General features: G+C 38.8%; 1 protein-coding gene across 14 annotated transcripts in view; it reads right to left on the reverse strand.

Annotated features, from left to right (window-relative positions):
* MAPK10 (mitogen-activated protein kinase 10) overlaps positions 1-23,420 on the reverse strand; it is a 249,390-nt gene that overhangs the window by 19,410 nt on the left and 206,560 nt on the right. The window lies entirely within an intron of this gene.

Here is a 23,420-nt window from a genome sequence, read left to right on the forward strand (position 1 = left end):
AGTTTCTCCTTGTAACAATAAGACCAGCTCAGGATCCTGTGGATTTTTCCATTCAAGTTTCAAAACTGAACACAGCTCAAGAGTACAGTTCCTGCCAAAGTTCATGAATGCCATTTTCTTTTTGCAACAAAACTATTTTGAGAGGAGTTTTCCTTGGAGCTTCAGCATCCAGCTGTTGCTGATGTATAAAGTACAAAGCACATACATTCTAACCACAAACAAGCCACAAGAAAGCAAGCAAAGTACCGAGTCCAAGATTTTTCCTTTCAATAAACCAAGAGGGTTGCTTTAAAAAACACTTGCGTTATAGTTATGGCTGAAAGGGCTCCATGTTCAGGGTTTTTTGTTTTTCTTTCTTTTTTTTGTTTTTCTTTCTTTTTCTTGTTTTTAAGAGGGGATGCAATTACCTGTAGTGGAACGGTACATTCACATAAAGGTGTGTTTTCAAAACAATATAAATGATTAATTGACCAGTAAACCAAAGAGAGTAATGTCATATTCAAACACATACACATGTGCCCAGTCAGCAGTCGTTAGCACATCATGGCCCATTACACGCCCTGCCTCCTCCATCTGCAAAGGGGAGCTAGTCTTCATCGCTCACTTGGTCCCTTCCCCCACCTTATTAAAGAGGAATGTTGTTGGCTAGAGATGTACAGACCTGAGACTATCTGCAAGCGGTGTTTGCTGAAATCACGATGGTGGATGAGGTCACCATGGAGGGTATTCAGGTAGAAAGAGCAAAAAGCCAGAGGTCCCTGTGACACCAAGGGTTAAAGGTTGACCAGAGGAACTTAGTGGAAGACGAAGGAGGAAGAGGGAGGAGGGGGAACCGAGGAGGAAAGGATCATTTAGAGACATACGTGGAGAATGAAGATGTTGCTGAGGTACAGAAGTCAAGTGATCAGAGAGTTTCAAAAAAGAGGAAGTAATTGGCAGTTTCTTGAAAGGGAAACAAAGATTTTGGCTTTCAAGCCACCATAAACCATGGCTTTAAACCCTGTAAAGTTCCCCAAAACTCAAAACTGCCACCAGACCTAGAAAGATCCACTTAGAACCTTAGTGGGGATCACTGATGTGAGATAGCACCTAAAAAATTGGAACAGCATAGAATGTAGATATTATGTTTACTAAAACAAAAGGGAACTGCAGAACACATTGTGACAATGAAAAGAAAAAAAAACAACACTTATACTGCTCTCAAAACTGCCCTCCCAACTATCTTTGAGGCTTGATAAATGGAGAACACTGTTTCCCTTTAATTAAGGGAAGTCACCCTTTTTCTGAGAAGATACTATAAGCTAGGCTCTATATATATGCCCTAATAATCCTCAGATCAGGGAACTAAGACTCAAAGAAATTCCTTTTAAAATATCTTGAAGTCACATAGCTCATTAATGATGAAACTTTGATTAAAATCCAAATTAAAGAGTAAGGCAGAGCAAATGATAATTGAGGTGAATCTAAGATAAGGGATAATGAAACTATAAAGTAAACATCTTTATAAAACAAGAATTGAAACACAAGCAATAGGGTGACTGTAGGTCTCAATTTGCCCCCACAGAGTCCTGGTTGGTTCTTGTGGTTCTTAGAAGCCCTCGGCCCCTTTACTCCCCTCAGGTTTGGAGGGTAATTATGTGAGCACCGTACATGGCAATGTTGTGACATGCGTATTAGAGATCCCAGGAATATGGTAATGAGAAGATGAAGAAAACAACTGAATTGCCACATTTTCCTACCACCGGGGTCTCAACAATTGCAGCTGTACCCTTTGCCGCCCTCAGGAATCATGTCAGCATTTCCATCCATTTTCTCCATTTTTAGGAACATAAAACTCAGCTATAAAATATGGCTCTTGCCCAGCCGGGCATGGCTCAGCGGTTGAGTGTCGACCTAGGATCCAGGAGATTGAGGTTCGATTCCCGGTCAGGGCACATGATCCCCAGTGACTCGCTCATCATTGGTGTTTCTATCTCTCTCTCCCTCTCCTTTCCTCTCTCTGAAATCAATAAAAAGATGTAAAAAATTAAAAAATAATAAAATATGGTTCTTGCCAACAAGCACTAAAAAGAGTATAATTCTATATATAAAATTGGGACTGAGGAATCGGAATGGAATGCTGTTGGAATCATCATGGTTCTTGTTGCTGGGCGTGATTTCTTGCCCAAGAGATCTCTTCAATCAGAACCTACTCAAATCTCTGAGTGATTCTCACGAGGCACAAGTTGCTTTCTCTTTTGACTTTATGTTGTATATTTAAGTAATACTTCTTCACTGAGTAAAATGTATGAATTAATTCTTTCCTTAATCTTCAAGATAATCCTATTTTCAACAGCATCACAGAAGGTTAGTGATGGAAGAGAGTTTGGAGATTATCTAGTGCCACCTTTGTTCAGTTTGCAAATAGGAATAAAAAAACTCAGAAAGCTTAAGTGATTTGTCCATGGTCATAGAGTTAATTAGTGGCAGAGTTAGGAATAAAATGTATGATCTCTTATGAAAAAAGACAGAATAATGAAGTTATTATGGGTTGAAGAACTGTTAAATTAAATAATTCAGCACTAACAAAGGATTTTCATCAGTGACAAATGCAAGCCCACCACTCAAGATTTCTGTTCCAATTTTCTGTCCATCTACACATGCAGCTTGATCTGGCAACTGTCACCCGAGTAGTCAACACTTATATTCCTCAATGCTTTTTGCCAAAACATCTTGGCCAACATCATGAACTCTATAGACCTGAATCTCACAAGAGATGAGAACCAGATATGAGAAATGCAAGTTGTACAAAGTTGTTCCTTTCATCCATCTTTGAGCCCCGAGTTAACATTTTTTCCGCATCAGTCATGTTCTGAACCATATGACGATCATCAAGTTGGTGGTGTTTGTTTTCCACTTCTGTTGTCCTAATTAAGCATGCGATATGGCTTTGCTCCACTTTTCCTCTCTGTGTTCTGCTGCCCTGTTGAAAATGCCAATGAGAGCTTTAAATAGCATTGTTTTTCAGTATGTGTGTTCTCTGTTAATTTAGAAGCCGGACCAAAGAAAATAATGTTACTTCCTATTGAAACTAGCTTTTTTTTTCTTATTAACCTTTGCAGTGTGAGGATTGCCAAAAAGATGCATAATTTACTGTAAGGCTTCAGTGAAGAAGGGTGAATTTCAGTACAAAATTAGATAAGAAAATCCATTTAAGAAAATGTACAAAATTTGATTTTGTATTTCCTTAAATCTATATATATGGAATAAGTTTTCCAAATGTATTTAAATTTTCTTCTTTAATCTTTACCCGAGGATATGTTTTTTGCTTGTTTGTTTTTTGTTCATTCTCACCCTAGGATATTTTATCCACTGATTTTTAGAGAGAGTGGAAGGAAAGGAGGGAGAGAGAAGCATCGATGTGAGAGACGCATCAATGGGCTGTCCGCTGCACGTGCCCAACCGGGGCTGGGGACTGAACCTGCAACCAGGCACTGCAACCAGGTACAAGCTCTTGACCTGATGCCGACACTCTAACCACTGAGACACACAAGCCAGGGCCTGAGGATGTGTTTTTATTGATTTTTTAGAGAGAGAGGAAGGGAGTGAGAGAGAGAGAGAGAAATAGGCAATCTAGGTATGTACCCTGATCAGGAATCAAACCCACAACCTTCTGGTGTACAGGACAACTCTCCGACCAACTGAATTGCCTGGCGAGGGCCCAAATGTATTTAAAATTTTTGATGAATAAAACCTCTTAAAGTTTTGACCTCCTCATTAAAAAATAAATCTTTAGATAGATAGAATAGTTTATTTTTTATTCTCACCCAAGAATATGTTTATTGATTTTAGAGACAGGAAGTTAGAGAAAGATAAAGAAACACTGATGTGAGGAGAACCATCAATCGGTTGCCTCCTGCACGTGCCTCGACCAGGGATCAAACCCGCCACCTGGGTGTGTGCCCTGACCTTTTGGTGTGTGGGGCGACGCTCCAACCAAATGAATAATTTTTATATCACACTAAATGGCATGTACTTTTATTTATTTTTATTTAGTTAGTTAGTTTTGGCTAATGACCACTTAGTACGGTCTGTTGTTTTTTTCTAAAACTTTATATTATCTGTAGTACCAAGACCAGTTCATTATCCACAACAGGGTTCAATATCAGCTTAACAGTCTTACCAACAACCTGCCAAATTAATTAAGTATAATAACAGTATGCACAATTATCAGAGTCATTGACTAAATACAGTTCTCCAGAGTTACATAGTTTATTTCTGTTGAGAACTTAGTGTGCAATAAACACTGACGTGGTTCCCAGTTACTCAAGATTTCATTGCCTTCCGAAAGCAGACAAATGGCAGCTTGGAAGGCACTGTCAGATGACTTTTAAAGTTTGCTTAGGCAAGTTTTAGGGACTATGTGGGTGCTCGTGAATAAAACTTAAACACTCTAATACTGCAGATGAAGTAAATGCCTTTAAAAGTTAAAAGGACTCCACTGGGGGATAATAGGGTAATAAAATCTGTAGTAATCTATTCATTCTTCTTTCCAAGTTGTCGGGTCCCCAAGCAGAGCCACCGGACAGGACTCAAGCGCAAGTGGTCATTTGAAGATGTGCTCGCAGGGCCGCCCGTAGGGAGGGGCAGGAGGGCCGACAGGGATGCGCGCAGGACACCGCAGTTAGCGACCTGACCAGGAACTGTCGCGGGCAGAAGTCAGGCTGGCCTTTCTTAAAGACTGAGTGTGAGGTAAGAAATAAAAGATTATGAGATAGAATAACCACTTTGAGAAGTATCTTGGGGGTGCTGGTGAAGAATTGATAAACTTTGACCAGTTGGGTACGAAGGCGGCTGAGGGAGGCGTCCAGGATGGCTCCTGGGATTTGGCTCAATTGTCTGGGTGGAAAGTCATGCTCTGGATTGAAGGGACAGCGTGGGGGAGGACGGCCCGCAGGCTTGGTGTGAACAGGGGTATGTCCAGTTCAATATTCAACACGTTAATTGTGAGACACCAACTTCAATGCCAGTGATTGCTAGATTTATAGACCTGGGCCTCGGGACAGCTGTATGGGGCAATGTATAGATCTGAGTGCCATTTGTGGTCATTAAAATTAAAGCTGTAGTGAAAGGAAAGATTCCAAGGAAGACAAGAAATAAGGGCTACAGGAGAGAACTCCTGGGAGCCAAATTCTAAGGGAAGAGACCACTCAGCAGTGGGTCCTGGGGAACAGGAGAGCTGTCACCACAGCCATCACGGGGAAAATGTGCCAGGAAGGAGGGTGTGATCCGCCCACTCAAACAGCAAAGCTGCGTGAGATGCCAATTTTCTTTAGACCTGGCCCCTAGGAGGCCACTGATGATCTAGAGAAAGCAGTTTCATGGTTTAAGAAGTGAACTAGAGTAATTGTGAGTAAACAAAAACTAATTTTTTACAGAAACTTGACAATAAAGGTGGAAGGTATTTCCTTTGCTAATGGCATCTTCCTTTGCTAAAGGTGTAGTAAAAAGAAATTGACTTTATTTGTTTTTTTAAATGAAGGTGGCTAGAGCATGTCTATTTGTATACCCACCAGTGGAAACTGAAAGATAGGATGTACACAAGGGGAAAAGAGATCCACACACAGAAAAGAAGGAGCGTATATGAAAAAGTGCTGCATCCTGGGTTGTCTTGGACTCTGGATAACTGGCTCTCCCCCAGCATTGCCACTTTCCTCCTCACCATCTTCATCCCCCTAGTACCATCCATAAAAAGCCCATTTACACATACTATCTCATTTAGTTCTTGTAACAACCCTCCTCTTCCAGGTATACAGCTGAAGCACAAAGATATTAAATTTGCTCTTGCTAAATGGCAGAGGCAGTATTTAAACTCAAATCTATCTGAATACAAAATCCATATTCTCTGCCTTGTTCAGCCCAACTGTAGTTCCTGCTCATTTAAGCTGTTGAAATAAATATATCTAGAAGTTTTTTTAGTCAAAGAAAACAAACCAACAGAGGACAACAGGAAAAAGAAAAGTTGATGTTGTCTGGAGGAACCCTCAAAATGCTTTTAATTAGTATTGCAGACGACACATTTCCACGTCCATTCAACAGAGGGCCGGCGAGTGCTTGCACTCCATTGCGATGCTGCCACCTTGTGGCTGGAGAAAAGCAAACATCAAGTAAAAGGTGCTGGAGTCTGAACTGATCATTTTCATCAAATTGCTCTCACCCAGGGGCTCTCAACTATCTTTGCACAACGAAATCATCCAGGAGCTTTAAAAGTGCTGATCCTGAATCCCACCCTCAGAGATTTTGATTTCATTGATCTGTAGTGAGATCTGGGCATCAGTATATTTAAAAGCCTCTTCCCCCTCTCCCCCAAGGAATTTTAACTTGCAACCAAGGTTGAGACCTGTCCTAACTTATTTAAAAGGTATCCAAAACAAGTTTTGTCATTTGCCTAAGCGTGCTTTAGTTGTATAGATACAAGAGAAAATATCCTAGAGGAAAAAAAATGGTTTTCTCTTAGTCTCCAATGACATCTGTTTCTTGGTAGAATAAACTGATGTGTGGACAGAAATCACCATGTGCTATGGTTTTAAAGAACAGAAACAGGGAAGCCTGTGAATCATAATCAAAGTGGACACGAGATCTGTACCTTATAATAAAATTCAGCCTTTGGCCAAAGTGAGCTAGGAGAATCTCAGAGCCTCTTAAATAAGCCACAGGTTTCCTAACGGGAACAATGGGAAGAGCACAGGATTCAGAGCCCCCTTGACTCTGACACTAGCAAGACAAGTGATGTTGGGCAAGTCACTTAGTTTGCAATGAGTCTTAATTATCGGGAGAGATTTCATATACTGCTTTCTTTAAGAAGGACTAGTTCCAAATTTATAACAAATATAATTCCAGGTAATTCAACAAATCCCTGTTGAGAACTTGTAAAGTGCACAGCATTGTATTATAACTTGTTACATTCGAAAAGCACTAATGTGGTTTGGAGACATCAGAGCACTGTGTCCAGAACAACCTTTGAAAGCTTATGCAAATTTTAATCATAATATGAACCGAGTGTAATTAGAAACCTTAATTAAATAGTGTTTTAGTGGCTTGACAAGAAAGTTAAATTCAGTTTTCTCTATTTTTCATTTTGTCCTGTAGCTTTCTCAGATGTTAGGTCACAAATTTATTAGCTTTATGCTGTCCAAAAATTTAATCAAGTCTTGAAAATGGAAAATCTATCTACTGTTCCTTGGAAATGAAATTTTTTCTATGGTTCTTTCACTGAAAAGACTGAGTAATTGTACCACCAATTACCCAGTGCCCAAGTCTGAAATCTCTTTTTCATTCATTCATTCAACACCTATTTATTAACCAACTACTATACACTACAAGTCATCCTTGAATTCTACCATCCTAATCTCAAAATCCCATCACTTATAATTGATGTTGATTGATAGCTTCTAAACATTTCTTTAATCTTCTGCCCATGTCTACTCAAAGGCCAGATCGATTCTAACCTATGTTACTACAGATCTATCCCCCTGCCTTCCATCTTCCTTTCCTCTGTTCCAGCCCCAAGGTGCAGACAGAGTGACCTTTCAGAAGTTCAAACCGGATAATGCTCTTCTTCTGCTTGCTAGTTTTGAATGGCTTCCCTTCACCCTTAGGATGGAGTGCATGTTACAGACTCTTTCCTTATCTGCTCACCAGACCAAATCATTTCTCACCCTCTGCACTGAGCCACCTCCAAAGGTCCGCAGTTCTCCCAGGCCTCTCTTGACCCTGGGCCTTTTGCACCACCCTTCCTTCTGCCTGTCTTTCTTCACCTGGATAATTCCTGCTTTACCCTTCTCGTTTCTACTTAGAGACTAGTCCCTCCAAGGAGCCTTCTCCTACCCACATTACTGAGTTGTTCCTGAGTTTCGATAAGCTTAAAATTTGGGCTCTTATCTCTCAATATTTACTTGTTTTGTGTCTCAGAAGACTACAGGGACAAAATCTTGAGGACAAAGATTGTACCCTTGTTCACCAAAGCCTAGCATTCTCCATAGCACATAATTGACTGTCACAAGGCTTCTTTGAGAAAATAACGTTTGAGCAAAGATTTGAATGAAGCAGTGGAGGGAGCCATGTGAATATCTGGAGTAATACTGTTCCAGGCAGAGGAAACTGCAATGCAAAGACCCTGATGGGGGAGCTTGCTTGGCATGGTTAATGAACAGCAAGGAAGCCAGCACATGGGAGCCAAGCGGAAAGGGGGGAGCACAAAAAATGAAATCAGGAAAGGAGGCAGGGGCCAGGTCAAGTAAAGCATGTTTTCCAAACTGCAGTCATGAAACAATTGGTAGGTCATTACTAGCACCTTGTAATGTAACCAAGAAGAGTGGACTGAGATAGGATACATCAGAGTACGAAGGTTTTCCTGTGTGTGTGTGTGTGTGTGTGTGTGTGTGTGTGTGTGTGTGTGTGTGTGTTGGGTCACAATGTAAAACACCTTTTTACTGTGGGTTCTAATAAAATTTGGAGCAACAAAGAACAGAGCCTTGTAAGCCATGGTGAGCAGTTTACATTAGAAAAGCACTAATCATACAATATGCAGCAGCCACTCAGTGGGCAAAGCTAAATTTCTGCTCCCAAGGAACTTTAGAGCAGTAAACTTGGGGGAGATAAACATAAAAATGGATTAAGCCAACATATTATGTGATATGATAATAGCACATAGAAGGTTCTGAAGAAAATATGGTAACTTAAAATTCTGAGTTCCATTATGATATAGGATGAGAAGCCATTGGAGAGCATTACCTGAGGAGTCATGCACCTGTTTCACATTTTTATTTTTTTCTATTTTTCATATGTCTTTATAGATTTCAGAGAGAGGAAGGGAGAGATAGAAACATCAATGATGAGAATCATTGATCGGCTGCCTCCACTCGCCCCCACTGGGGATCGAGCCCGCAACCCGGGCATGTGCCCTGACCGGGAATTGAACCTCCATCTCCTGGATCCTAGGTCGATGCTCAACCCCTGAGTCACACTGGCTGGATCACCTGTTTCATATTTTAACAGGAAAGCTCTTGGCACTCTGGAGACTAGACCACAGGGAACAAGAATGGAGCTGAGAGACCAGATGAGACTATTCCATGGTCCAGGGAAGAGATGATACTTGTGTGGAGTAGTTTGAATGAGGCCAGTAACATTGGTTGAAGATAATCATCATTTGGGAGGGCTTTCCTGAGGCTTAAATAAGACTGGATATGAGAAAGGGCTTTATAAACACTGGAGAAGTGCTCAGCACAGCACAGTTTAATTAAATTCCAATGGCATGTGCTGACCATACAATATGCAGCAGCCACTCGGAAGGCAAAGCTGAATTTCTGCTCCCAAGGAACTTTAGAGCAGTAAACTTGGGGGAGATAAACATAAAAATGGATTCAGTCAACATATTATGTGACATGATAATGGCACATAGAAGGTTCTGAAGAAAATATGGTAACTTAATATTCTGAAAAGCAACAGCTTTTATTGCAAGATTTTCCACAGCAAAGGGAAACAGCCTCAATGACACCTTGTAGGACAAAAAATGAGCTATACAGGAGCTAGAAAATCATTCTGGGTGGAAAACCGACACACCCAACGCAAATACTGCTGAGTCAGCCTGTTCAGGCCATGTGTCATTTGCATCCCTGCCCTACAGTCACAAAACAGAAGCAAAAAAAGCAGGGGGGGAAATATTTCAGCACTCCTACATCAGTAGCATGACTCAATGACAGTACATCCTAGAGACATTAACCAGAGACAAGCATACTCATCTAGTTAGCATAAATGAAGAGCCCCAGGCTAAAAATCCACAGTGCACACAGAAACAGGGTTATAGAATTATAAACTTTATTAAGGAAAAGTGATTTGCCTATACTCGACTGCCATTATAGGAATACAAATAGATTTTAACTTAAAATTTAATATTTTTTCAATTCCAAAATACCTTTATTAATTTAAAAATATATAATTTTTTTTCATTACAAATACTTATTTTTTCCCTCTCCTAGCACTGATCTCTCTTAGAAAATGACATAAAAGTCCTGGACTAATGAAAATTTTCAACCAGGTATAAAGAGTTCTGCTAATCAATTACAGTTTGTTGCATCTACGTGGGTTCAATACACCTGGCAAATCATATAAGAAAACATTCATGTACCACTTTTATACACAAGATGTTTATCAGGTAAAATGTGGCAAACGTTAGTATTGAAAATTCATTTTTTATTCTATATTTTGTTGGTGCATAAATTATTAAAAAGCTTTCTTTGTGAAGAAAAATGGAACTTTTTAAAAGATATTGTGACAGCCTGGCTGGTGTTGCCCAGTTGGGCATCATCCTGTGCACTGAAAGGCTGGCGATTGGATTCCTTGTCAGGGCACATGCCCGGGTCACTAGCTTGATCCCCGGTCGGGGGCGTGCAGAAGGCACCCGATCGATGTTATGCTCTCACATCGATGTTTCTCTCTCTCTCTAAAAAAATCAATCAATAAATCTTTTTTTTTTTTTTTTTTTTAAAGGATATTGTGACATAATGAAATGAGCACTGGCTTAGAATCTTGGTTTTTAGCTGTGTGACTATGTAAAAGTCATTTTAAAATTCTGTAAAATGGTAAGAATGGAGGTAAGGATAGGGGTTCTTCTGACTGGGGTAATGCAGAATAGAGACATGGGTAGGAAAGTTAGATAAACTAGACAATATGAAAGTGATTAAAACATTTCATTAATTCAAATAATTATTGTGAGAACCCACAGTGTGTTAGGAACATATAGTTACATAAATGATGCAAATGAGGGAAGCCAAACCCTTATCCTCATGTTGCTCCTAGAACGATAACTTCTAAGGTATGTGTGGGGGGGACGGGGTACTGGGAGCCAGGGGGTGATTGGAAAGGGAACAGAATCACCTGAGGGTGAGGGATTACTTCCAGTTAATAATTTGTCCACACAAATTTGACATACCCCACACACACCATCAAGAATCATTGCCTTAATGAGTGTTGATGAGTTGATGGCCATAATGAGTCCATGACTGTTTCTCAGCTATGTCTTGGAAGATAAAAAGTTGAGAATAACAAGTTTCCTCTTTATAAACACAGTCATAGAGAACTGTGTACTATGCAAGACATTCCTCTTGCCCCCATTTTTCCATTTAATTAACACATTTCATATAGTGGATTTTCTTAAGACAGAATACACCTTTTAATTTAGTAATGAAGTATTTTAAAGACTCATTTAAAAAGGAAGTAATTCTAATTAAGCTTTTTGTTAATAAGATGGAAATAAATGGCATTTTCAGTTCCCTTATGTCATAATAGGTTAAAACTGTTAGGTTTAAACTATTTCAATTGTACCCATAAGCTAAAAAGTTCCTCTCGAGTAACATTCAGTTTATCGAGCCCTTTCACATATAATATCTTATTTCTTCAAACATTGTTCTCTTCTAGGTGAAGATTAGTTGTGACGATTATACCATCCAAAAAGAGCCCTGAATCTGTTCCTTTTTCATCCCCACTGTCATTGAAATTCATTTTATCATAATCTCTTATCTTAACCACTTCTCTAGCCTCCTAACTGGTCTTTCTGCCAATATTCACCATCCCGCCAGTCTGAAACGCCTGGTGAAATTCCTACAGCCACTGCCCCGCCCTCAGCATGGGTGCTCGCGGGGGTGACTGCAAGGCGCGCCCCACCCGGTCTCTGTTCGCATGTCTCACCCCTCTCTTCCCGATCACACCACCACCTCAGCGCTCCTCAGGCGAACTGCGAGGTCTTGTTTCTCTCCTGGTCCTCGGAGAGGCTGCTTCTTTCGTCTAGAAGATCCTCCTCTCCCACCTCCCTTTCCTTTGGCTAACTCTTGCCTGTGCTTTGGTCTCATTTAAGACTTTTCTTCCCCCTAAAGCCGCCTCTGTTTACTAAAGATGGGAGGTACAATATCCCTCTGGCTTTTCTAGCACCTTGTGCTCCCCTTTTTATAGAATTTACCAGAGTGGTAAAAATTTCTCATTCATTCATCCATCAACCCTACCATATTATCAGCTACTAAATAATAGGAACTAGGGCTTTTACTAATATTAATCAATAAATCCTCAATGGCTATGTGTAACTGAAGCTCAATAAACATTTAGGGAATGACCAAAAGTGGACCTTCCCATGGTAGAATAAGGCCTTGAGTCTGAGTCTTCTAGATGTGGACCTGAGTAGCTCCCATCTCAGGGCGGGGGGGGGGGGGCGCTACTCAGTACTTAAGATTCTCTATGAATGTATGTGCAAGAATTCTGGCTCAGAATAAAGTTTTTTGTGTGTTGGAACAGGAGTCACAAGGCAGTGGAGCAGGGAACATGAGCAAGCCTGAGCCATGAAAAGAAGTGGTGACAGATTGCTGCACTATGAAGACAGCATTCTGGTTCGTATGCCATTAAACAAAGTCCCCAAAAGTGCTTTCTGCTGAATTCAATTCAAAATAACAAACATCTTAGATAAGAAATTTTCAGAAAAAAGGCCTGAGGCATAGCTATCTTATCCCCACTTCTTTCAGAGGAACATGAAAGAGTTGAGCTTTCCAAAAGCACACAAAGATAGAAATCAGATTCTTGTTGAAACTACAAACTGTAGGGAATTTCTTTGGTTGTCAATTAAAAGCATTTTTTCATAAACAATAAATTCCACTCTTTTACAAGATACTGTGCACCAATATTACACAAATGACTCCGTGAGTCTCATATTAAACATGTAGCAAGTTATGGAAATGATTTTTATCATTCTTACGACTTCATCTTGCCATTAGGAAGGGACATAGTAATTTTATTATAGCACATATTCTGTGAAAGACCATAAACTTTTAATAGACTTATAAAAAAGGAGTGTAACCTTTTCAATATTCTGCCCCATCATTGGATGGGTCCATTGGACCTTCCCCTCACATGTAACTGATGCCTTAGGGCCTAAGCAATGGTTCTTCACTTGGGGGAAAACGGTCAGATCCAGCCTTTCCCCTGCAACTGAAGGTACCATGATGCAGCACTTAGGAATGCTTCCTGCCTACCCTTTCCTGATTCTCCAGACTTCCAGTCTATAGACTTTTGCATTTAGTACAAATCTGATGACACGCTGACTTCATCTCTACAGTTTTCATTTGGGGCTAAAATGTCAAACATCAAACAGGTTTAATAACTGTTTTCACATGACCACACATGTCCATTTTCAGCATCATTAAAGAGTATGCTCTCTAATGATTTTCCTCTCTCCCCGAGAATGTGAAATCTTCTCAATGTGCCCCCTAACTTTGAGAATGAACCCAACTCTAAGCATGACTTCTGAAACAGATTAATCATAGATTAATTTAACCTATGATTTATCCACTCATAGTAAATAAATTTAGGCCTTTTTATGTGTTTTTGCTGTTCATTCGTTTGTTTGTTCCACTTTGATGTTGCACTATCCAACATAACTACCTCCTTAGAAAATGGACAAAAATCTTCGGAAACAAACAAGGCAGAGAAAAATGGATAGTGCAAAGGAAATAAATCTTTAAGTAGGAGAAACAAAGTGGAAGCAAGATGTGAGGAAAGCTGGAGCTGTCATTCTCGTGACATCTGTTATTCATTGTAGAACAATCCCCATGAAGCTGTAAACCAATCTGCGGAATGAACTCTCGAAAGCTTCATGGCACAAGAAAAGGGCAGGCTACGTGAAAAGTAGACACTAGCTGTTAATTTCTATTTCTTGAAGAAATGCAATTTTTAACTCGCAAAGGACCACAGGAAACTATTTCATATTTTCAATAAATTTTAAAAATTATAATAATGAAAATTGAAAGCATAGTGCTTTACATTTATCTGTCGCTTCCCCCTGCATCCTTTGCCTGAAAAAAAAGTAGGACCTTTGCAGATGCAAGGGTCTTTTCATACAAATAAAAAATTACCTCAAGGGAATATGCTGAGATCTCCTAAGAAGTACAGTAAGTCTTTTGGTTATGTCTATAACTAATTACAGTAAATTATTTAACAGTAAATTATCCATATTTTTGTAGTCTCATCATCTAAAACTTTTTCTACCAGAAGGGTGCTTTTCAAAATATTAAGAATTATATTTGGAGGTAAAAGTTCCAAAAAATCTCACCAAGCCCATGAACTATATCCCAGGGAAGACGAACACACATAATTATAAGCAGATAATTCAGAATGTTTTCAGAAGCCCTCAGAGGCCCACCCAAGGACCCTCTAGGGGTTAATGAATCCCAGAATAAGGGAGCTTGCTGCTACCCTGGGAGCCCCAAAGAGCAGGGAAATGTTTTTCTCATTTGTGCATCTTTACTCTGGTACAGTGCTCAGCTCAGCACAGCACGTGGATGCAATAAGCATTTTTTTTACATTGAATTGTGTAGGATGGGCACGTGTATATTTGGGGAGTTTTAAAAAAGGAAAATATACTATTAAAAGTCTATCATGCAATTAAACCTTGTTGAATCTGGTAGAGATGGAGCAAAGAAAAACATTTTAAGTGGCAAACCGGAGCAGATTTAGAAACTTAAACAGGGGTTACCTACCAAATAAACATTACTGTTAGGACTAGAAAGAAGGTGGCCTTTAAATTACAAGGTTTATGTATAATAATTAACATGTGGGCCTCGCAGAAAACATTACCACCTCCGCAGAGAAGTATCAGTTTCTTTATCAACAGAGGTTCTATGTTGAAAACATAATGACAGGAGGATGAGTAGGAGTGACTTAGAGCTGCCCTTGAAATTATATACACGCTAGTTTCGAGGAGATTCTTTTATGGCAGACAAAACATTGTGGGAAGGAAAGAGTATAGTTTGATCATTTTAGCAACAGTGCAGATAGGCAAACAAGGCAGGAATGCAAATTAACCAAATAAATTATGTTTCCTAGGGATTTGCCATTTTTATGACCTCTTTTTATCTCAAGGTTGACAGAGATAATAGAGATTTTCTCTTCTGATCTACACCTAGTCTTTCCCCCTCTTTTTATTATTTCTCTTACTATAAAATGTGGTAATTTCCCATTGTAAGAACACTTTACAAGCTCCCACATTGACTTCTTTGCTTATCTCTTAGGAGCAGCTCTAAAAGATAAAAAGCTCTACAGTATTTGTGTGTTTTTCCACAGTTTATAGATTACACTACTTTGTGGCAGCCTAGGCAGATGTCACAAATAAATATTTTTCTTTCCAGGATGAAAATACTAAGAAAGTAAAATAGAGCCTCACAAATTCCTATTCCCTTGAGTTAAGTAAGTGGATCGCACAACACCTAAAAGGTCAACTAAGAAAAGGGGAAAAAAAATCCCAACAGGACATTAGCCTCTCAGAGAGCACCTACCAGATGTAGAATGTTCTAGAAAAATAATTTTTATCTCCTCCCCACCTTTTAAAAGACTTCTCCTCCAGTGGTCTATTCAAGAGATTAACAGTACTCACTGTCTAAAGGGCTCAAAGTAATATATGAAAAGCAAAATCTGAACACAGACTCCATCTGTCAGCAAAGCAGTTATCTCCTGAGAACGAACTATTCAACTGGTCCAGCTTAGACACTCAAGAACCTTGTATGTTCAGTGGATTCTGAATATCCCAGTGATTTGAAATCAAGAAGAATGTGGTGTGTGTGTTTTTTCCAGTAGAATAGTTCGCTAAAATTAGAAACAAATGAATTAGCGTTTGCGTAAAGTACATATTCTTCTTGTAAGTCGAGTAGGGAGAGGGGCCACTAAAAGCAGGTGCCTAAATCTATCTACAACAAACATTTTGACAAGCTCCTACCAACATAATGCATCGCATCGAAAACGATCCCAGTGTGATCCAAAAGATATCTTTAACAGCTGAGGCCCTGGGCATGGGAAATGTAATGTTAAGTTATATTTTCTCTGGAAGGCAATTAGCAAATTGCTCACATTTTGCTGCTGAAAGAATACGTCAGCATGAACAGATGGAAATTTAGAATTCTACAAATGGCAGATATTAGAAATTAGAAACATTGATTTGACTTTCACCAAGCAAATGAGAACCACAAATTATGAATTGCTCTTTCCATAATTAAACACGTAATTAGAGTGCATCAAATTCATATCCATTGTGGCTCATGTTTCTTCCTACTTATTTCTAAATTTATATACATTCTGAGTAAAACAAACCTACTTAGAGTTCAGCTACATGCTCAGAGGCTCTTCCATGACAGATAGATGGCACTAAACCATTTCTCAAGTTAAGCCTGCCAGGGCGCTGGCCCAGCTTTTGCACAGCACGCTGCGGGCTGCAGTAATAAGGAATCATAAGACTCAAAGAGGGGGCCTTGCGTCGGGGCAGATGGAGGGAACAGCTGAGAGAGGGATTCAGCCAGTTTATTAACTCATGTGAGTAGGGAAAAATCATATTTAAAAGAATTCATAGGAACATTTAGTCTGAAAGACAGAATTTAAATGATGGCAATTTTAGAATGGAGAGAAGGAATGATGGTGTTTCCCCTCCCAGCAGTACTCAGTAACCCCTTCACCTTCCCAGCTCCTGACAGCAAAGGTCACCCAGGACCCGCACACAGATTACACACCAGACTGGTGATGGGACATGGAAAACATATAGACGAATTGTCAAATTTAAAACACAGTGGATGCTATTATATACTATGGAATGAAATCACTAACATTACAAGTTTCAGGTATCATTCTTTTCCTCACTCTATAATGGGGTAGTGTGTCCTATATGTACAAATATGTAATATTTTTATTGATATTGTTAAAATGCTAGAAACAATCTGAGAAGTGTTGTTGAGAGTAATTCCCTTTATAAAAGCTACATATAGGAGTTTCCTGAGAAAATTCAACTGATGTGCTTTATTGTATATTATGATATATGTAGTTGTAAATATGAAAAAAACCCACCTCTTTATATGTTTTACAAATTTAAACTCAAGGCAAAAATACATAAATACTTGAAAGGATGTAAAAAATAAAGTAGTTTTGTTCTGTTTTGTTTTTGTTTTTTTGTTTTGTTTCTCACTTACTAAAAGTGGGTACACCTATATAGCATCAAGAAGCAAACTAGTAATAAACTCACTAGTAAAATCCCAGGTCATACTCAGAGACATAGCACATAGCACCTTTTTCATTTCAATGAAAAGCAATGGAGGCTTTTTACCCAATAAATGTTAAGAGAAACTAGTTTCTTATTATTTTTGGTGAAACAGAATTTTTCTTCCTCAATAAAAATCTTCAGATTACTATGAGATCTTAACTCAAATGCTGCAGGTTATGTTTATTTAAATATTTTTTAAAAATATTTTCTACAGTTTGAGAGTTACTATTAAACTTTATATAACAAACTTCATATCCAAACTAGCTTCCTTCTCAGGCACACTAAAGGCAAACAAAAATAACATCTATAAGCAGTTTTAAGCATGTCCGTATCCTGTGGGGGAAATCAGGAAACAAACACAGTAGTTTCTGCATTTCACACGGATTACTTATTCAGAAGCTGTACCGATGACATGCCCTAACCTTTGCTATTACTCACAGAAGGAAAATGTCAGTTACAAAGACTTTAATCCCCTTTCATCTCAACGGGAGAGATACAGCCTGTACAGAGACCTGTTTTAATTTATCACTCATTCAAATCATCTCTTCTAGGTACTTTATGTTTTACACGGCAAAACTCAGACTCACCAGATTATAAAATAATTGAAGCAAGCACAAACACAATTTGTTCAGTGGTTTATCACCAAAAAGTAGATAACTACTAATGAACTGTTTGAATATTAGATGCAACAAATTCATATTCATGGTAGCTCATATCTTTTCTTATTCCTAAATTTATATACAGATGTATTTAACACATATAGAATTGGACCTATTTCTAAGCCTATCCCATACCACGTTCCATACCACGTTGTTTTAGGAACTTATGGCCTCAAAGAGAATTAAGTAGAAGACAACTGGCTAAGTTAATGAAAATAAAGATAAGACAAACAATAATTCATTCATGAAGTAGGTTTAACAGAGCGAGTTAACACATGATAGTCATAATCAAATGATATTAGCTTTTACTATAAAAACATATTCAAGAGAATTAGAAGTAGAGAATGAGAATAATCCCCACCATAACCTTCAACCACTTGAATTTTGTTTAAAGGCCCCAGATAGTCAATATATTTATAGATGAATCTTGAAACTATAAATGAAGTCTTTCCATTACTTAGTATGCCAACTTCAGGATTCTTTGATTATTTAATAATAATCTATGCATTCCAGCTACTAAAACCTGGTCAGGACACTGATTTATATTCAAAGTCAAATGGTTTTTTAAAAAAGTCATAGCTAGAGATAGATAATCACAATTTGTTAATTCAAAGCCAACGGATGCACATCTGGTTAAAGTTTAGAAGGCAGTCATTGCAGTTTAGTTATAACTAACATCGAGAGGACAAGTCATTACAGCTGCTTCTTGCATTCAAAAACTTAAATACTAAACAGGTTAAATAGTCAAATAAGACAGATAACCCACATTTGAAGGAATTTATGTCCAAAGAGGATGAGTTATAAGATTCCCAATCAAGAAATAGTTTCATAGCTATTAAATGAATAAAACTCCACCCAGATCAATGAAAGCAAGCACCTTGTTTTTTGATTGTAAATTCACTGCTGGATCAGCAGCATCTAGGTCAGTGTGGGACACACAGTTTAGGTTCAATAAATATTTAGAGAATAAATGAATAAATACTAAGCTGTTAACAAATAATCAAAGCCTATGTAAACAGCTCTGTAGAGCTGGATAAAAAGGAGGGAAGGCTAAGAAGAAACGAAGAGAAGGAAAGACGAAGAAGGAAGAGAGAAAAGGGTGAGTGAAAAGAAAGGACAGAGGCAATTTTTAGTGTATTTTACCTACTTGGCAGCAGAAGAGTACAATTAAAGAGACCTACAGGAAAACAGGTGGCTGGGCTGATGCCCCATTGCCCCCAAGCACGTGTTGTCCAGCATTGGCTCAACAAGCTGTAAGCTCCTCAACAACCAGATAACAGCAGAAAAAGTGACATCAACATATAAAAGGAAAGAAGGACACATATTCATTTGAAAACCCAATGAAAAATACTCTTATGCCAAGATTCTTAGGTTGGTATAGACTTCTCGGCAAGAAATCACAAGATACTTGTGGAAATGAGATCCTTATTAGGGGTTATCAGGGGCAATGTTTACTACACTTTTACCCAGTGAGGCCCCTGAGCACCTCTTCCAACCTCCACAGCCTTCTCCTGTCCAGATTAAGTGTGGACAACCACTTGGTTACTTCCATTTTACTTAGTTGAGGATTTCAGAGATGCGAATGAGGAAAGAATGAATAGGTGCTTACCAGCCCTGGGCTTATTTGTCCACAGATACAGTCCTCACCCTTTTTATCTGCTCTGTATCTCAGAAGATGCCCTTGCAGGCTGCATTTCCAGGTTCACCTATCAGCTGGTGAGGCAACTCTCAGCCAACAGGAGAGAGACACAACTAAAAGATGGGGGAGTGAGGAAAAGCCAGGCCATTACTTCCCATTGCTCTTTCCAGAAACAGCTGTATCTCCTCTGTGTCTGTAATCCCAGCCCCCACTGGACAGGCCATCACTACCCATCCCTGGGCTCCAGTAAACCATCTCCTTGCTCTAGGGTTGGTAGTGATTCTCTACTGTTGCTAATTTCTGGATTGTTCCAAGAGTATCTGCTCTTGACTTTTGCACTGCAATCAGAAGATATCCTTAGCTTTGCCACTGTTAAAATGCCCTTTAGTGCAGCATCTGCTCAGACCTGTGACTTTGGACCAAATGTTTCTTCTGAACTGGTCTTAACTGCCCATCCTATCGGATTTGTTCAAGTATCTGCATCAGCTCTACAGGATTGCTCAGGCCAAGCTCTGGAACCTGTACTATGTTGACCACAGGCTTCTGATTCTCTTCTCAATATTTTCTGATCCCATGTCCAGCCCTATTCTCTTGTCCTCATCATGATTTCTGGTCCTGGGTCCCTGAGCTGCTCAGTTGTACAGCTGATATTCTGAATGTTGATATTTGCTGAACTGCTGTACAAATCCATTCCACAATGATCTCTAAGCTCTCATTTAAGATTTACGTTAAACAGTTTTCCAGATATACACATTAAAATTGACATATCTATGTCACAAGAGTATTGAAAATAATGCATTTCCTGCATGGTTGGTCATCCCTTCCATGTGCTCTCTTTGGTAATGACCAATAAGATGCAGGGGCAGGAAAGAAGGTTAATGTCTGATAGTAACTCTACTCAAAGGTCATAAAATCTATGATGGCCTTGCAATAAAAGAGCTTAATATAATAGGGTAACTTGTTGCTATAAATTATTTCACTGTAGGCAAAAAATAATGTAATCCCTAAAGTAATGAAATAGTAAATAATTCATTTAAGACTCAATTAATTATCTTATGTGATAAGCAAACAGTAAATGTGTAACATTACTGACTAATATGAATTTACATTTTCTAAGTGCTTATTTTAATTCAATTTCAGCACTAATACATGTAAGTGTTACTTTGTTTTCCAGGTTACACTCTCACTGGGAATCTGAAGACCAGGATGTTTACTCAGGATCTGGACAGATAGATTAAATTCCTCCCAACCCCATCCCAATTCTCAAATTAATGTTGAATTAAGTAAGAAATTATAAACAAGCTCAGCATTAGCCTTGCTTCCCTAATCACTCCACCACCCAAAGTGGTTAGATTTGAATAAGTCACGATTTTTCCTTTGGTCTCTATAATAATGGTGCTTGCACATATATTCCCCACCAAAACATGCCCAGTCTCTCTCTTCAGTCTACTCCTCAGCTGTAGCCCATGTTCCAAGTCTCTGCTCTTGCACTGTCTCCTGTAACACTGACTTGCTGCCATATAGAAGTTCCCATGTCATCTGCCATCCCTCCTCTGGGTTTTCAAGAACCCAGGTCTTATTTGCTGGAGAACAGAATCTTAGATACCAGCTGCCTAACTGGTTCAACATGCCCCTCTTTCCAGATTCCCCAAGTAATGTTTTGACCACTTAGGATTGTATCTGGGCCTCTGAGACAAAGGCTCAACACAACAGTGGATCTGACTGAACATTGCTGGCTGTAAGCCTGGCCCCAGCCCCAGTCCCTCTTAGACGATGATTCTAGTATCAGGTCATCATCCTTCCTTTTGTCATGAATTGAGGAATAAAAAAATGTCCTTCTCTGGCCCCATACATTTTAATTGGCTTCCATATGATGATTACTTGGCATTTTGATAACTTTGGTTCAGTGGCTGATCGCATCTCTCCCTCTCCTTCTCCTTCTCCCGCCCCTAGCAATGCAGAGCAATTACAGAAACCATTAGTAAGGCTCCTGCACTCAGCAGTTTCTCAGGGTGTTCTGGAGTTTCTGAGAAAAATAAAACCAAGCTTTTAAAAAATGGTCATATTTCATGTTCTTAATTTTTCTTTTCCTATGTCCTGAGATGTAGTTAATCAATTCCTCCTTAACTTCTGAAAATACTCTTAAACTCTACTAGACCTCTACTCTCAGGGGTTGCAGGGTGAAGGCCACCGTCTACCCTAGTAGGATCTTTAAACTCAAGAATCTGGTAAGAAACAACGCAGCTAATCCTCACTGTTTTCATATTTTGCTCCAACAAAACACAGGGTAAATATTCAAACTGATTCCCACAAACAGCCCTGAATATTCCCTAGTTTCATAACAATAGTTACAATGAGGATTTATGAACTCTATCATTGGTCATTATTTTTATTTAAATTAATGGCATTGTATTCTCTTACAATTGGAAGGTAGAGGTGGGTATACATCAACAACAAAAAAAGACCAACATTTTAAAATCTTGTAGGAACTAGATCATTTTCAGTGATTATTTTTTAATGTTGTAGAATATTTTGGCAGTTTCTTAGGCAGCTGGTATTTTTCACTGAATATATGTATACATATATGTATATATATATATTTACTAATATCAAAAGCTAGTAAAGCTTTGTATGTAAAAGTCATAAGAGTAATAGTAATAATAGTGAGAGCAATAATAATTTATATGACCCTTACTGGCTGTCAAGTACTCTACTAAGCACTTTTTGAACTTAACTCTTAAAATTCTCCAAAGAACACTACACAGTAAGTGGGGCTGTTCCTTATTCTTAGTTAAAAATCGACAACTGAGTGGAAGAAAGGTTATACAACTTGACCAGATAGTGACAGAGAGAAATTTAAACCTAACCCATCTTTTGAACCTCTGAAAAAGTATACAACTCACTACACTGCATTCATGTGTGATACCTTTGCCCTCTTGATGAATACTGAAGCAGAGTTAGAGCGCCTTCCAGTTGTTTTGTGACACAGCACTGACATGAAATGTGGCCTCTGTGCTCTATTTGGGGCACATGACTTTATTACTCTGGACATTATTTGAATAAAGAACTTGCTGATAATTTGAGCAGTTATAACTTCAAAATCTTTCTGTACTATTACATAGACAGATCACTATTCACCTTGACATTCGATTTTTAAAATTTCAACTTCATGATTACATGAATAATTTTCTCTCAGAGTTATGACAGCATTCATATGCTCTTCTCTTTTTGTTCGGTACTTTGGCACCTTTGAAAATGTGATAAAATAGCTTGTAGTATGATTAACAGATTAGTACACATCTCATTTCTCTACTCGTCTTTCTACTTTTCCCGAAGACATTACATTCTTTGCACTTTCTCCTTTCTCTCTCTTTCAACTTGCCCTTACTTTCTTCCAATGAACCTTATTTTTGTTTTGCCTTTGAATCTCCTTCCCTCTCTAACATCATGTGAGTTACGTAAAAGCTGTTTAAGCTTGGATCTTCTGATGACTTGTAACCATGGAAATTCTGATTCTTTCATACCGCCATTTACTGTATTTGGATTATGGAGACACACTGGAGTTTACTTTGTAAAATAGCCTTGTCAGTCCTGGCAGAAAACAGATGATTCAATTATAGCTTTGCCACATGTCTGTAAAGAAAAGTCATCCTACGTTAAATATGCGTTCCTACGCAATAACAATTCTAACGGTATTGCAGAAAGCATAGCGATCACTGCTTCTAACATCCTTACTTAGTTTATTACTCTGCGATACGTTTCAGAGAGCAATGAACTAACCTTGCCCTAGGGTCAGGGCTCCAACCTATTCTCTGCAACATGTCTAGATATAAAACATGTATACCCTTGTATGACTAATGAACCTGGTCAAGTTGCTAAATACTTGCTTGTTCTATATGTGAACTGATTCCTTTTCCTTGACCTTCAGACTCTATCAGGTCCTACTTCTAAAATTCCTAAGTCTGGTGTTGTTGCTATCCACGCCGACCATGACGACGTTGACATGGTTGAAAAAAGACTCTAGCCA

The sequence above is a fragment of the Miniopterus schreibersii genome, assembly GCF_964146895.1.
Source record: "Miniopterus schreibersii genome assembly, chromosome: 1".
In the NCBI taxonomy this organism is placed as follows: domain Eukaryota; kingdom Metazoa; phylum Chordata; class Mammalia; order Chiroptera; family Miniopteridae; genus Miniopterus; species Miniopterus schreibersii.